This window comes from Lemur catta, chromosome 13 (assembly GCF_020740605.2).
Source record: "Lemur catta isolate mLemCat1 chromosome 13, mLemCat1.pri, whole genome shotgun sequence".
Classification (NCBI taxonomy): domain Eukaryota; kingdom Metazoa; phylum Chordata; class Mammalia; order Primates; family Lemuridae; genus Lemur; species Lemur catta.
Window position 1 is genome coordinate 29501080 of NC_059140.1, and position 15406 is coordinate 29516485.

The following is a 15406-nucleotide window of genomic DNA, read 5'->3' on the forward strand; positions in this document are numbered from 1 at the left end:
ATAGTTGTATTCAGGATAAAGAGAGATTTTTCTTTCAGGATTAATCTATCCTGGTTTTTGCTATTTAAAATTATATTATTTTATTAATAAACACTAAATTACCAATAAGCTTGCACTTTTTTTAAAAGTTGATTGATTTTCAAGAATGTGCATATAAGTAAATTCATCCAAAAGTTGTGGCTAATTAAGTCATTAATGATTTTAATAAAGAATGATTTTATTTATCAGATGCACTCAGTTGCTAGAACTGACTGTTCAAACACTTTTCACTTAAAAAGATAAAGAGAACACCCAAGAAGAGCCCTGAGTTATTTAGATCTAGAACATGGGCACTGATTCATTTGATTCATTGAAGAATTCATTAATTCAAATATTTTTAGTCAATATATTGTTGATGACCCTGTTCATGATTTGGAAGATTATAGCCATAGCTTCAGTATCACAGCCTTGCTGTTTAACAATATCACAAAATCACCTTCAAATCCTTAGTCTTTCCTTTTTTTTCTTTTTTTTCTGGTTAGTAATTACACATTTTATTCTTATATGATTTAAGAGACTAATACATTAAAAGTTATCAGTCTGTGGTTTTAAATGCATGATGTATAGACATATAATTTGGTGACAACACCTCAAAGGGGTAGACGGAACTGTATAAGAACATACATTTTGTATGTTTTTGAAGTCTTTCTTAATACACTACTGAATTATTAAGTTTTATCGGGGGTAGGAGGGTAATCTAATTCTGTACTGCCAAACCTTGTTCATTCTGGGAAATTATTTCCTACCTTCTTCCATAATGCTTTGGCATTATTTAATTCTTGTTATCTATTCATAAAAGTTCAAGAGTCATTGTTCATTTTCGCATTAAAGTTACACTTCCTATTCCAGGCTTAGTATTAAGTATGTGAACAATTACTCAAAAACTCAACTAATGAATGACAAGTTGGAAGAAAGTGAAACTCCAGGTGGTTTCTGTTCATTGGATTAGATAATGCAGTTTTGAAAGCTATTTTACTTAATCCTAAAGCACCTATATTGGTAAACCACCAGTGTTTAAGCAGAGAGCTCAGGGAACTTCATTAGTGTCATCCTACTAGCATGAGTTATCCAAAAGCAATGTCTGACACATCAACATTAATTGTGATTTGTCTTCATTTTTTGCAAAAAAATTATTCTTCAATTCACATTTCTTGGTATCTAGAAATAGGCAGCCTTTTTGTATACAATTTGGGGTAGGACCACTTTAAAATATAAATCTGCACATAACTCATGGTTAATGTCTGTGGCAGACACCAGTGCAACTATAGGGTATTTTCCCCCCCATTTACTGGCTGAATGATTTGGACATTTTCCTTCACCTTTCTGAAGTCATATTTCCTCTTCTATAAAACACATATATTTTTTGCAAAATTACTAATCACTGAGCTAGGTACCATAAATACAAAAGTGAATCATCTGGCATTGTTGCTGTTACAGAATTCTAGTCTGTATAGAAAAAAAAAAAAAGACACAAGTCTTTATAGAGGCAGAGTGAAAGGAGTACTTAAATAGTATTACAGAAAGCATATTCTGCAATTGTGAAGGAACCATCAACCTTGAATGGAAGATGGAGAGGCTTCTCTGAGGAGGACATGTTTAAGTGAGTCTCAGAATTTGAGTAGTTTGTGCTAATATGGAAAAAAAAATGGCTATTAAGACAATCTAGAAAGAAGTCTCTATATAGAATCCTGAACGTTTAAAGTGAAAGTGGGTTAACCAACTGTCTCCAATCACACAGAACGGAGGGGTTTCTTCCACCCCAAGATGCAGGATTTTAGTGCTATTAATAAAACTTGGATAGTCAAAGTCAAACCAGGACAATTGTTTACTGTAAAAGTGAATTGTAATTTGGAAAAAGTAATAAATTTAAGAAAAGTAAACATAAGCTCTATTTTAAGTATACAATGCAGTATTGTTAACTATTGGCATTATGCTACATACTAGATATTCAGAAATTATTTGTCTTGCATAACTGAAAGTTTATATTCCTTGATGACATCTCCCTATTTGCTCCTTTCCTTAGCTCCTGTTAGTCACCATTGGACCCTTTGCTTCTATGAGTTTGATTTTAAAAATAAAGGGATGGGAGGGAATTTTGGGAGGTGATGGATATGTGTATGGCCTTGATACTGGAGATGGTTTCACAGGTGTGTACTTATTCCCCAACTCATCTAGTTCTTTACACTAAATATGTATAGCTTTTTACACGTCAATCACACTTCAATAAAGTGATTTAAAAAACAAAGTATATCACAGTGTGGTAGGCAGCTTCTAAACATGCCCTCAATAATCCCTACGCCCTGTTATTCACATCTTTGCATAATCCTGCCCCTTGTGTGTGGGCTGAACCTAGTGATTTGCCTGTAACAAAATGAAGACAGTAAAAGTGATGGAATGTTACCTCAGAAATTAGATTAGGAAGATCTCTGGTTTCCTTCTTACTTACTCTCATTCTTATTCTGAGGGAAGCCAGCCACCACATTGTGAACCATCCTCTGGGGAGAGAAAACAAACAAAAAATAAAGTAAGCATATAAGAGAGGCCTCCCCCAATAGCCAGCAAGGAATTGATCCATTCCAGCAACCCATGGGTGAGCTTAGAGTGGATCCTCCCTCTGTCAAAGCTTCATTTTAGGCTACAGTCTCAGACAACTGTTACCTTGTGAGTAAAGCTACAGCAGAATTACCAGGCTATCCGACATCCAGATTTCTGAATCATAGAAAATGTGAGATAATGAATATTTTAAAGTCTCTAATTTTTAAGATAATTTGCTATGCAGTCATAGATAACTAATACATATAGTATAGTGGAAGTGTAGAGTGTTATCAATGGGGCATGGAGCATGATAAGATATATGTGGTGGAAATTTGGTTTTAGGCAAGATTATAGAATGATTTATTAATACTATCCAGATGTAAAGGTGCCTCTTTCTCCACTCTCCCTTTAATGATGGATGTTTCTGGGGTTAGTGTTCTCTTCTTTTGCTACTGGTTTCCTGTTTACACTTTTCTTACTCTGTGCCATAAGTTCTCTAAAAATAAAAATTTTATTTTTAAAAATAAAAAATACATCATGTTGTTCTTTTATTCACACATTCTTAAGGAAGTCACCATTCTTATTATTACTCTGTGCCTTTCCTTTGTAGTATTATCAACACTTATAAAGATAAGAGTATTTGTATAATTTCTTTTAAGTTGACTATTTTTTCATAACTATTTGTATGTGGTTTTATAATGCATGTGACAGCTGTCCTTTTCCTTTCACAGAGTAAGCATTTTATAAAGTTTTGTTAACATGATTGAGTTAATATTTACACACTAATTCTAATTAATTAACGCTGAGCTCCTCTAGAAAAGTTATATAAAGGAGTTCATGCCATATCAAAATATTCCATGTTTTTTCATTCCTTAAAAGAGAATAAAAAATAACATATCGATATATGTACAAATAGTATATAAAAGATAGAAATTATTGACAATAAAAAGTTAGTTTAGGAAAAGGAAGGATATCTTTTCTAGCTTTTCTTCCATCATAGAGAATATTTTGTCATAATCACAGTATAATTGTCATATAAGAAAAGTAGTTAAGTTAGAACATATATTAATCTAATGAAAAAGTATAGACTAAGATTTAAGTATGATAGATTGAAATGTACATAATGTATCTGGAGATAATGAAATGTTTATATTGTATCTGCATAAAGAAGTTCTAGTTTAATTTCTATAAAGGAGATGATTTCAATAAGACTTTAAATATCTCCCAATAAAATTGTCTTGTCTATTCCCATCTTTTTCTTCATTCTTCATTTATCTATTCATTAAAACACAAGCATTTATTGCTTATGTTTTTGTACGATGTTTTGCTAAGGTTTGCTAGAGATACTAAAATGAATATCCATAGATCATTTCCTCAAAGATATAATGATACATGGAAAGAGAAATTATATGTGTGATGGATTCAAACATCCAAATATGGGTATAATATCTATTAGTTTCTTCATCAGTGATCTTGTATGCCTTTCAAAAAAGTTGACTATAACATTTCAAAGTTTGGCTCATATAACATATATCTCAGGTGGAACTCGAAAATAACATTGCCAAGTTATAAAAGTTTTCACTCATTCTAATCTCTAGGTTAAACTAGACAGAAAAAGCATAGAGTGGAGTGGAAACAGTTTGTATGTAGCTTGCTTCAAATTTCATTCATCTAAAGTGACTACAGTAAAGTTGGTTTCAAATTTTGTGGGACCTGAGACCTATACAAATTTGGCCATGACTTTAAGAAAACAAAATAATAAAATTAGGCAAATACTTAAATTAGTAGAAGGAAACATTGTTAAAAAATATGTATTAAAAATGGAAAATACCACAATATTTACAATATCTAGGAGGAAAATATATTTTTAAGAATTAACTACCCCTCACATTACTCTCTATAAGTTTTTTAAAAAATCTTTAGAATTCATGTTCTTTGTACTTTATTTACATAGAGGTAACCAAAAGGTAAGTTAGTATCCTCACTAGCAAGTTTGACGAAAATTTGTTTATTGTTGATGGTTAAAAAGTATATTTTAGCTTCTCAACTAATTTTGTTAACATTTTATTTAAATTTATAAGTTTCTTTTCAAATTAGGATAACAAAATTTTCAAGTATTTTTGTTCATAGCTAACATTAAGATTTCAGGACATTTCAGGTCCTCTGGAACAATGATAAAACATAATAATCTTTGAATTAGCAACATCCATTAACCATGTTCCTCGAGGCCTCCCAGGACCTTGGAAAGGAACTGTGTGTGAAGAAATGTAATGCTCTAACTTTAGTAGCTGCACAATACTACACCTCTTTATGATATTTTTGATTAATATTATTACACTCTGTGGTGATTCTTTACACTCAATCCACCAAAGGTAACCTTGTTTTCTTTTAACATAAAATACACAATTATCTTGTCTCCAATGATACAAAAATAAACAGACATTCACCTCTTAAAAAGATATATGTATATATATTAATAGACCTGAGTCCAAAATATGTAGTATTTGACTTATACGAATTTCCCCAGCAGCTAAAGTTTATACTATATACTATCATTATATCATCAAATATACATTGCTTTATATTGAATATAATATGTATTTTTAAAAATATATAGGAAAATTATGTGACTGTGAATATTGAAAGACACATCATATAAGCCTATAACATATTTAATGTAAAATTCATTTTTTTATTATTAAAATTCATTATTTTATATAGCAAGCAATTTCTATAAAATAGACATTGGTTAAGGCATTTTGTTAAGAAATTATTACACTTTACCAATTAAAGTAGTATTTATTATTTAAGTCTACATTTAAATTCTTTACCCAGTTTAAGTCAGTTATCACTTAAAATTAATATTTTATAATGACAAATTATATCAAAATCATCATTTAAAATTGCCCAATGCTAAATTTTTAGGTCATTAAATATGAAATGTCTGACTTTGAATCAAAAGTATAGTTCATTGTATCTCAAACAAGAAGCTGTACAGTTAATCAAAGTATGTGCCTAAATTATTGACACAGTTTAGCCTTCTTAAGGTTAGCTTGTTTATGCCAACAGTGAAGAAGCCTGGAGAGCAAGTAGCAATGAAATAGTGAAAGACGTTTTCTACAGCTTGTTGAGAACTGAATATTTTTCCTTGCATGAAGTGGTCTAAAGCCTGGAAGAAGTGGCAGTCAGTTGGTGCAAGGTCTGGTAAATATGGTGGATGACAGAGAGTTTCTATGTCCAGCCTCTGTAGTTTGAACGGCGTTGTTTATGTGACATGTGGATGAGCATTGTCTTGCAAGAGGATTGGCCTGTCTCTACTGAGCAATCTCAGCTGCTTAATTGCAAGTATCCTCATCACTTCTCCCAATTGCTTGCAGTAGATATCTACTGTAATTGATTGACCAGGTTTCATGGACCGCCAAACAGACACCATTAGCTTTTTTTGATGAATATTTGGTTTTGGACTGTGTTTCAGTACTTTTGGCAACCATTGTCCTGAACCCTTGCGATTATCAAAAAGAATCCATTTTTTCATCACACGTAACAATACAGTGTAGAAGTGGTTCACCTTTATGTTGTGACAGCAAAGAAAGGCAAATTTAGATATGATTTCTTTTCTGATGCTCCTTTAATTCATGCAGAAGCCATCTATCCAGCTTCTTTACCTTGCCAATTTGTGTCAAATGGTCCAATATTGTTGGAATAGTAACGTCAAACTTTGCTACTAATTTGTGCATGGGTTGAGATGGATTTGCTTCCACTACAGCTTTCAGCTCATCATTATCCCATCTTGGTCTCAGGTTGCCCACATGGTTCATTTTCAAGATGGAAATCACCAGAATGGAACTTCTCAAACCATGGAGGTACTGTGCTATCATTAGCCACATCCTTCCCAAACTCTTCATTGATATTTCGAGCTCTCTGTGCTGTATTGTTTCCATGACAGAACTCATATTAGAAAATAACACAAATTTTTGACTTATGCATGGGATCACAAAAATTGCTCTAAAAGTAATTGGAAAGACAATTACAACCCAAAATGTGTGTTTGCAAGACTGATGTACCTTCACAATAAACATAAAATAAGAAGTGTCAAAGTGAAATGTCAGAGATATCAACTGTCAAACTTAGTACTTAAGGAAATCGAAAATTTCATACTTAATAGGTTTCCAAAATTGATCACCAATATCTACCTACTTTTAATTCTAAAAGTTATTAAAAACTTTACCACTGTAGACATCTCACCAGATAATCCATATGTTCAATATTATTCTATCTGACTCTCCTCTTCTTCTACAAATACTCTAGGTAAACTCTCCATTTCATGTTTACATTAATTTAGGTTGATATTTGTTGAGCAGGAGAAAACTCAAGATCATCAATAAATTTTCCATTGCTTTTTGGAACACTTACACATAAGGGAAAAAGATACAAACATCGCATCATTGTCAAAGTGTGGCCTTGTATCATGAATGGTTCTTTTTTCCACAAAAAAATGTACATTTAGGCAGGACTCAAGCATTACAAAAGTGATTCATGTAACCTACAATATTTGTACTCCCTTAATATCTTGAAATAAAAAAATGTACATTTACAGCAGCTTTCACCAAAGAAAAATTTTTGAATGATTTCCACTATTAAACCGGATGTGTCTTAGCAGGTGTAAAAGGTCTAAAATGAACATAATAGAGGATTCCCAGTTTCCCCTTTTCTTTCCACCCTTGCCTCCTTTCTTCTGACCTCTCCTCCTGGTGAACCATTGCAGGGCTTGCAGAGGTCTCAGGAAGCACTATTTTGATGGATATCAGGACCACACCAAAGCACTAATGCAAGAACAACCTTTGATGTTGTGTCAAAGACAAAAACTGCTGCTTCGGCCAAAACTATCTGGACATGTAATCATATAGATACTTTATCAAAACCCCAAACCTATTTTAAACTTGGGTCATCTGGTCCCTGATACTCCCTAAAAGGCATCAGCTGAATAAAGATTTTAACTGAAATTTGAATATTTTAAATAGCTTTTTGGAACATAGGAATGTAACCCCCCACTGAAATACAAAATTTTAATAAAAAAGAATCAATGATGAGCAGCACTTTCTGATTCCAGGATGATTCCACACAATCTAACAATTTATAATTATATTTACTGGAAAGTCTTTCTCGCAAGTTAAGACAATTCTAAAATCGAAATTCTCCTTTGCATCCCTTCCTATGAGCCTTTGCATACCTACTAGTGGAGTAAGACTATAGTTGCACAGTTTGCAATAGAGTGTTGGATTCTAAAATCTGATAAATGTACTCTGCGCTTGAATTTTAAGCTAAGAGAGAAGGGCTCAATCCTTGCCCGTGTACGTAGGCACTTCTTGATTTTAAGGTTGCTTGAGTTTTACTTGGTGTTAAGGATGGGATTAGGGAGTGAACCTCCCAATAAGGGGGCCATTTAGAACCTCTTTATCACGTCATCAAAATAAATTATATTTAGGTTCATTTGTAAGGGATTCAATATCAAAATTAGTTTTACTGTTTTTGAACATTGAGTTAATGCTTGTTAAATTTTATGTTCTTGATGTGTACACTTCCTGGGAACATTTAAAACAAGTGTGTCAACTTTGAGTACGGCAATACATGGTCAAGCAAAGTAGATTTCCAGAAAAAGCAGAGATTTCCAGAAAAATGTTTTGTTGACTAAGTCAGATAGCAACTAAATCTCCACCCACCAGGTTAGAAATTTCCAGCATTATCTGGAAATGGAGAGTAAAACAATATGAGAAGTAAACATGGAAAAGAGAGGCCCTCACAAAAATCAAGAGCTATAGGACCACTAGTTTATTTTTGCTTCCATTGCATGTGCTTTTGGAGAAATATCCAAAAAATCTTTGCCAAGAACAATGTCCTGGAGTTTTTCTCTATGTTATCTTATATGAATTGTAGTGTTTCAGATCTTATGTGTAGGTCTTTAATCCATTTTGAGTTGAAATATGCCAGTGACAGAAAGACAAATGCTGCATGATGTCACTTATTAATATATGTGGAATCCAAAAACGTCTACTACATAGTAACAGATAGGAGAAGGTGATCATCAGAAGTCAGAGGGTGAGAGAAATAGCGAGATGGTCATGAAAGTGTACAAACTTGCATTTATAATATGAATAAGCTCTGGACACCTAAAGTACAGCATAGTAACTACAGTTAATGATAATGTATTATATACTTGAAATTTGTTAAGAAACTAGACCCTAGGTGTTCTCAGAACACACAACCACATACACAAGTGTGTGTGATGGATATGTTAACTGCTTGATTTTGGTAATCATTTCACAATGTGGGTATGTCAGACATCTTCTTGTACACCTTCTATACATGAAAATTTTTAATGGCTAATTATACTTCAATAAGCTGAAATAAAAAAAAATCAAAGAAGATGAAAACCCAAACTAAAATGGCGTGGGCATTAAGCATAATCAAAAAAATATCTTAATGTCTTTGTCATTTGAATTATGCCATTTAAGAAAAAAATAAAAAGATTATCCTTAGTTTAGTACCTTCTACATGTTAATGCCCTACTTATGTGTTCCCAGTAAAAGTAAAATATATTTCTATCAGATCTAAAACTAAGGAACAGATTTGTCAAAAAATTTCCATAATCCTCTGACTATAATGGCTCACTTTACCGTGAATGCTATTTTTTGGGGGATTATAATATATCCATTTTGTCTTATTGGTTAAAATAATACCTCCATAATGGTGACTGTTAGTACAACTAATGTAAAGAAAATCGTCACATATTAGAATTATATAATTTTTTATTACTAACATAATTCTATGGCATAGAATAAAATTATATGAGTAAATAGCTTCTAGAATAGAAAAGAGATATGAGTGGAAAACACTTTTTGGGAAAAAAAGGCTTGAATATAGTTTTTACAGAGTCATCCAGTTTACTTCCCAATATAATAAAGAAATATCTTGGAAAGTATATAACACGTGCAAATATACATAAAAACAGCTTAAAAAGAATAATAATCAATATGTTAAATAATAGAATTTAGCCAGTAATTTTTGTTTCTTCTCTGCCTTTCTCCTAATATGATTCTTTCCAGCTGTAGATAAAACCATGGCATTTCTCAGTCAGCTAGGTATGGCCATATGACCAAATTCTGACCAAAGAACTATAAGGAGCAATGGAGGGTGGGCCATCTGAAATAGTTGACAGGGAGAAAAGGTGTGGCCTTTTTTGTCACATTCTCTCTCTTGATTTTGAAAGGTTTGTGAGGAATAATTAAATGATAAATTAAAATATATATAAATATGCTCAATGTACATATATTTGGAAGGGCATATAAGTTTGCAGAATATATAAATGATCCAACCATTTAAAAATGTCACAGATTTTGTGACTTTGTTTAATTTATTCTTTTTTTTAATGTTTTTAGTCATATCCATCATTTGGAATGGAATGAGATGAAGACTTTATTAGAGTACTAAGTGTTTCCTTAGGCAAATGGAAACTTTGTCAATTAAGCTAGTAGTGATATGAAATCATTTTTGGAAGTTATTCAATATATGCACAGATAATTTATGTTATGCCCTAACTTAGCCTTCAAAAACATTTTCCATTCATTGTATTGGCTATATTTTCTCTGTTTAAACTCAAAAAGTCAAAAAATATGTAACCATTAGGGATATTTTAATATGACCTACAGCATTCAAGATATTTAACTAGTAAGTCTCAAAGTTGGTAATGTTTCTTGGTAATTGAATAGCAGACAATTTTATATTTTATTTTAGGAACTGACTATACTGATTAATGATAATCTAGGCAATTATTACTCCATAAATATTGAGGAAGATGGCTTTTTGATAGATTTAAAGCAATATAATACCATTGCTAGTAAGTTATAAAGCTGTGATTTCATCTCCTTGTTCATTTTTGGTAATTGCCCCACATATTCATTTTGGGGAATTTATAATGAAAAAATATTGGGCGTTTGAGCAATTTAGTCCTAAGTAAAAATATGAGAGCACGATCAAAATCCCCACTTAGCTGTGTCTTCAAAAAAATGGCAATGCAGACAATAAAAGACAGCCTATATGGTTGGCATTAGTATCTTTTTGAAGGCTCTGAATAAATTTTATTGTTTTGTGTAAAATCAAATAGTAAATGATATAATAATTACAGTCAAATGGGAACTTATATTCAGAAGACACTTGAAAATAAATGGATTTCAAGTAGCCAAAAAGGCAAAATAGAAATATATGTTTAAGGCAAAATAATAAAGGAGTTATTTCTATTTTGCTCTTTCAATTTCACATATTAATATATTATTATATTTCAATGTCATTTCATGTTATATAGCATACTAGACATAATTAACATTATCTGGGCCTATTTATAACAATTATAATTGGCATATTATTAATTTACTATTATACATAAGTATCTTTCTAAATGAAAACAAGGCATTCAATTATCAAACACTCAGATATCCTGGTTCACTCATACTCGTTTCAAAATTTAATTATTCTCCAAGTAAAAATCATAGTACATGTGTCTATGGAGATCAAAGTTGTGTATGAAGGTCATTTTCTAACTTGAAACACATATCTTGGTATTCATAAAGAAGATATAATAAGCGTTTGTATTTCCCACACAATAACAAATAATATTACAAGAAAAAAGTGATACTTTGGTGGAAAACTGAGAAAAATATTCAATAATGCAGTAAGGAACCATTTAGTTGGAGAAATGAAACAAAAATGTGAGATCATGGCAATATATTTTAGTTTGAAAATTCAAAAATTAGAAAATTAAAATATTTCTCACGTGACAAATTTTGGCAATTACTTCTTAAGTTTTATCAAATGGTTAAAATGATCACAGTTTATGTTTGTGAACCTAGCAATCAATACTTAAAATCAATAATAGAAATAATTTCTTTATTTTCAATACCTTGTCTTGTTTATTCTCACTATCTTGTCTGTTTTGGAAATCATCATCTTAATAATACAATAAAGTCTTAATTTCCCAATCAAAATGTAGAAGTTTATATTTGTCTAATTTTTAAAAATATATATTTTACTTGAATCATAATATAAATTAATAATTTTCTTTTAGGAGATAGTTACCTAATTATTGACATTATCATAACACAATATAAAAATATGATCAAAGCAAGCTTTGCAAATTAATAAACCTAAAAAATCATAAACTTAATAAATTGTTCTAACATCTTAAATCATATAACCATTTATTTTATTTACATTACGTAAATTAAATTTAAACCTTAGAAATCAGGGATTAGGCTAAGATTTATAAGGTTAACATTTTTTGTGAGGGCAGCTGTGACTATGGTAGATACTAATGTCTGGATCTTTTGATTTTAATTGAGACACAGAGTTTGGCATTGAATTATTCAGATAGTTTATTTTTATCTCATAAAATATACAGTCTGGTGAAAGTTCAGTGAGTTTCATTTTTAATCTTGTATGTCCTCATTTTAGAAAATCTAGATAATTAAAGAAGCTAGGTTTTATTTGCTGCTTGTGGAACATGTATTAGTGGTATGACCAAAGCAACAAGAAAAAATAAAAATGATAAAAATATCCAGAAAACATAAATGAGAAAATTGAATTATGAGAATTAATAATGGGAAGTGATGAAGAAAGAAGAAAATCTAAGATTTAAAGGCATATGCCTATATAAAGACCATTGTAAGAAGCAAAGTAGGAGGTCAAAATGATTTTTCTTTATGTTCTCTTTACTGACATTTACATTATAAAAGAAATACATGTTAGTTACAGCAAATGCATTAAATAACATGTCCAATGTAGAAAATAAACAGATGCTTATGTTTGCCAAACAATAATGATGATTAACAATGGTTATCTATCTGATTTAATGTTTAACATATATTTTCATATAGCTGAAATCTTTTAAGCCATAGGTCTTGGTATTCTATATTTTACTCCAACATTTTCCATTTTAATAGTTTTTATGTAATCATAACTGTTAATGATTACATCATTAAGTAGATATACTATGATGTATTTGTATTTCTATCTTTTCCTTTATTTTATGTTTTGGATATTCTTCCCTAGTATATTCTCCTTTTTACTATGCTCATATTAATACATTGGCTTTCATTTATCTGTATTTTTGTTGTTGTTATTATACACTATGTTATGATGTTCCACATCATCATAAGCTACTATGTTGCCCTGATTAGTGTCATGAGATTTTTGTTATGTAACAAACCTCTGTCAACACACCTTTTGGTTCATTTTTCTATTTTTTTTCCTCTCAGAGAAAAATCTAGTATATTTTGTTAAATTGAATAGCCAAAATTCTGGAACACTAAAATTAAATTTCATTAAAACCTATAGTGACACTTAACAAAAACTGCCATCTTTTCCGTATTTAGTTTTCAAGAATCAGAAGCCACTAACAAAAGATAAATAATATACAGAACAATAAAAGAAATATACAAATCCCAATTATATTTAAAATTAAAATTTCTGAACCACTTAATGTCAGATATAAAGATGAAATTCCACTATGACAGAAGAGGCTATATTGAGGAAATCCTAAACAAAAATTAGAAACTCCTTGAAAACTATTAGGAAGCTATTTTATAGCTTTCTAATTCACTGGGTCTCATTTGTTACAAACGCGAAATTTCAGGACCAACTAGAAATCTGAATAGCCTTCCATCTCTCAAGGCACTGGCTTTAATTGCAGCCAAATTTATTGTTAATGTTATTGCAAGGATCACCAGTGTTATGATTATATTTAAGGTATTTATGACACTCTGGTCAACTCTATAAAGAGGAGAAATAGTAAGAGCTAGGAAGGTAAGAATTAAATAAGAATAAATAAAAATGTAATTATTTACAGCTTCTATCATCTATCAACAAAAAAAACCACCTCAACAGACTCAAAATACAAACCCTTAGAATAAAAATCTTCATGTTTGCCTCATTTAAAATAAGACACACTTAAAAATTAATAGCATTTCTCAATACCAGCAATAAATAGCTACACAACTTACTAAAAATAAGATCCCATTCATAAGAGTCTATGCTGTAAGGTCTTACAAGATTAATGTAATCAGTAATTTATGATATTTCTAAGAAAAAAAACTTCAAAAATGTAAAGCCTATGCTATACCTTCTAAAATTTTCCACATTTTTACATCATCGAATTTGGAATGTTTTATAATCAATAAGATATGAAAAGATTATGTCGTATGTTAGTTGAAAGCATTTTTTTTAATTGTCTATAAAACAATGGTGTATCTTCTGATCAATAGCATCCTAGAGTCAATGAATCATGGTAAAAGACATAGAAAATTATCTGAATAAATGGTTATACACTACATGGTTTGGGATTAGATGACTTACTATTAAAACAATGTCCATTCTCTCTAAATTAATTTATAGATTTGATAGAATGCTAATCTGAACCTAATTGAGTTTCTCCAAAAGTTGAAAAACCATACCTAAACCTCAAATGGAAGAGTGAAGGACTGCAAAAACTAATTCCCCTTATAAAAAAAAAAAAGGTGAAGAATTTGTCCCATCAAATATTAAGATATTTAGGCAGACCCCACTTTTCACAGTTCAAGACCAGCTCCCACTCCTCCCCATCCCATACACACACAATGACTACGGCTGCAAAAAGAGTCTTAATAAACAACAGGTAAAGCTACTATTGTTACAGGACCTTTAAGTTTTTTCCTCAGGATATTAAACTCTCCTAATGTTGGCTATCATTAGAGTGAATAGACAGCCTACAGAATGGGAGAAAATATTTGTTCTCTACACCTCCGATAAAGGGCTGATAACAAGAATCTATCTAGAACTTAAAAAAATCAACAAGAAAAAAATCAAACAATCCCATCAATAAATGGGCAAAGGACATGAACAGAAACTTTTCAAAAGAAGACAGAATAATGTCCAGCAAACATATAAAAAAATGCTTAACATTTCTAGTCATTAGAGAAATGCAAATCAAAATCACCTAACCCCAGTGAAATTGGCTTCTATCAAAAATCCCAAAACAACGAATGCTGGCCAGGATGTGGAGGGATAGGAACACTTTTACACTGCTGGTGGGACTGAAAATTAATGCAACCTCTGTGGAAAAGAATTTGGAGATATCTCAAAAAGCTAAAAGTAGAAATACCATTCAATCCAGCAATAGCACTATTAGGCACCTACCCAAAAGAGCAAAAGACATTCTATAACAAAGATATCTGCACCCGAATGTTTATGGCAGCACAATTCACTATTGTAAGGATGTGGAAACAACCCAAGTGCCCATCAATTCATGAGTGGATTATTAAAATTTGGCATATGTATACTATGGAATATTACTCAATTATAAGAAATGACAGTGATCTAGCACCTCTTATATTTTCCTGGATAGAGCTTGAGCCCATCCTCTGAAGTGAGATATCACAAGAACGAAAGAATAGGTTGCACATGTATTCGCCCTCAAATTGGCACTAACTGATCAACACTATGTTGCTCATATGATAGTAATATTCTCCAGGGATTAGGGGGTTGGGGGGGTAAACTCACAATTAATGGAGGTCATGAGCGTTGTAGAGGGGAAGGGCACACCTCTGATCCTGGCTTGGGTGAGGCAAAGTCATAAAATGTAAGCAAAATGTTTGTACCTTCATAATATCCTGAAATAAAAATAAATAAAAAAAAGAATATAAGAAAATAAATAGTAAAACTAATATGCAGTACACTCTAATATAAAGCATTAGACATTGAGAATTTGTGTGTTTTATTTACTTGTAAAAAGCTCACTAACAGTAGT

The 15406-nt window shown here is 31.1% G+C and overlaps 1 long non-coding RNA gene across 2 annotated transcripts in view; it reads right to left on the minus strand.

The window, feature by feature from the left end:
• Nucleotides 1-15199, minus strand: part of LOC123649142 — a 38562-nt gene extending 23363 nt beyond the window's left edge. For both annotated transcript variants that reach the window (XR_006738877.1, XR_006738876.1), the window contains exons 1-2: nt 15160-15199; nt 2441-2534 (exon numbers count right to left, since the gene is read on the minus strand). This is a non-coding gene — a long non-coding RNA (uncharacterized LOC123649142). The remainder of the gene's footprint in view (nt 1-2440; nt 2535-15159) is intronic.
• Nucleotides 15200-15406: the final 207 nt, after the last annotated feature.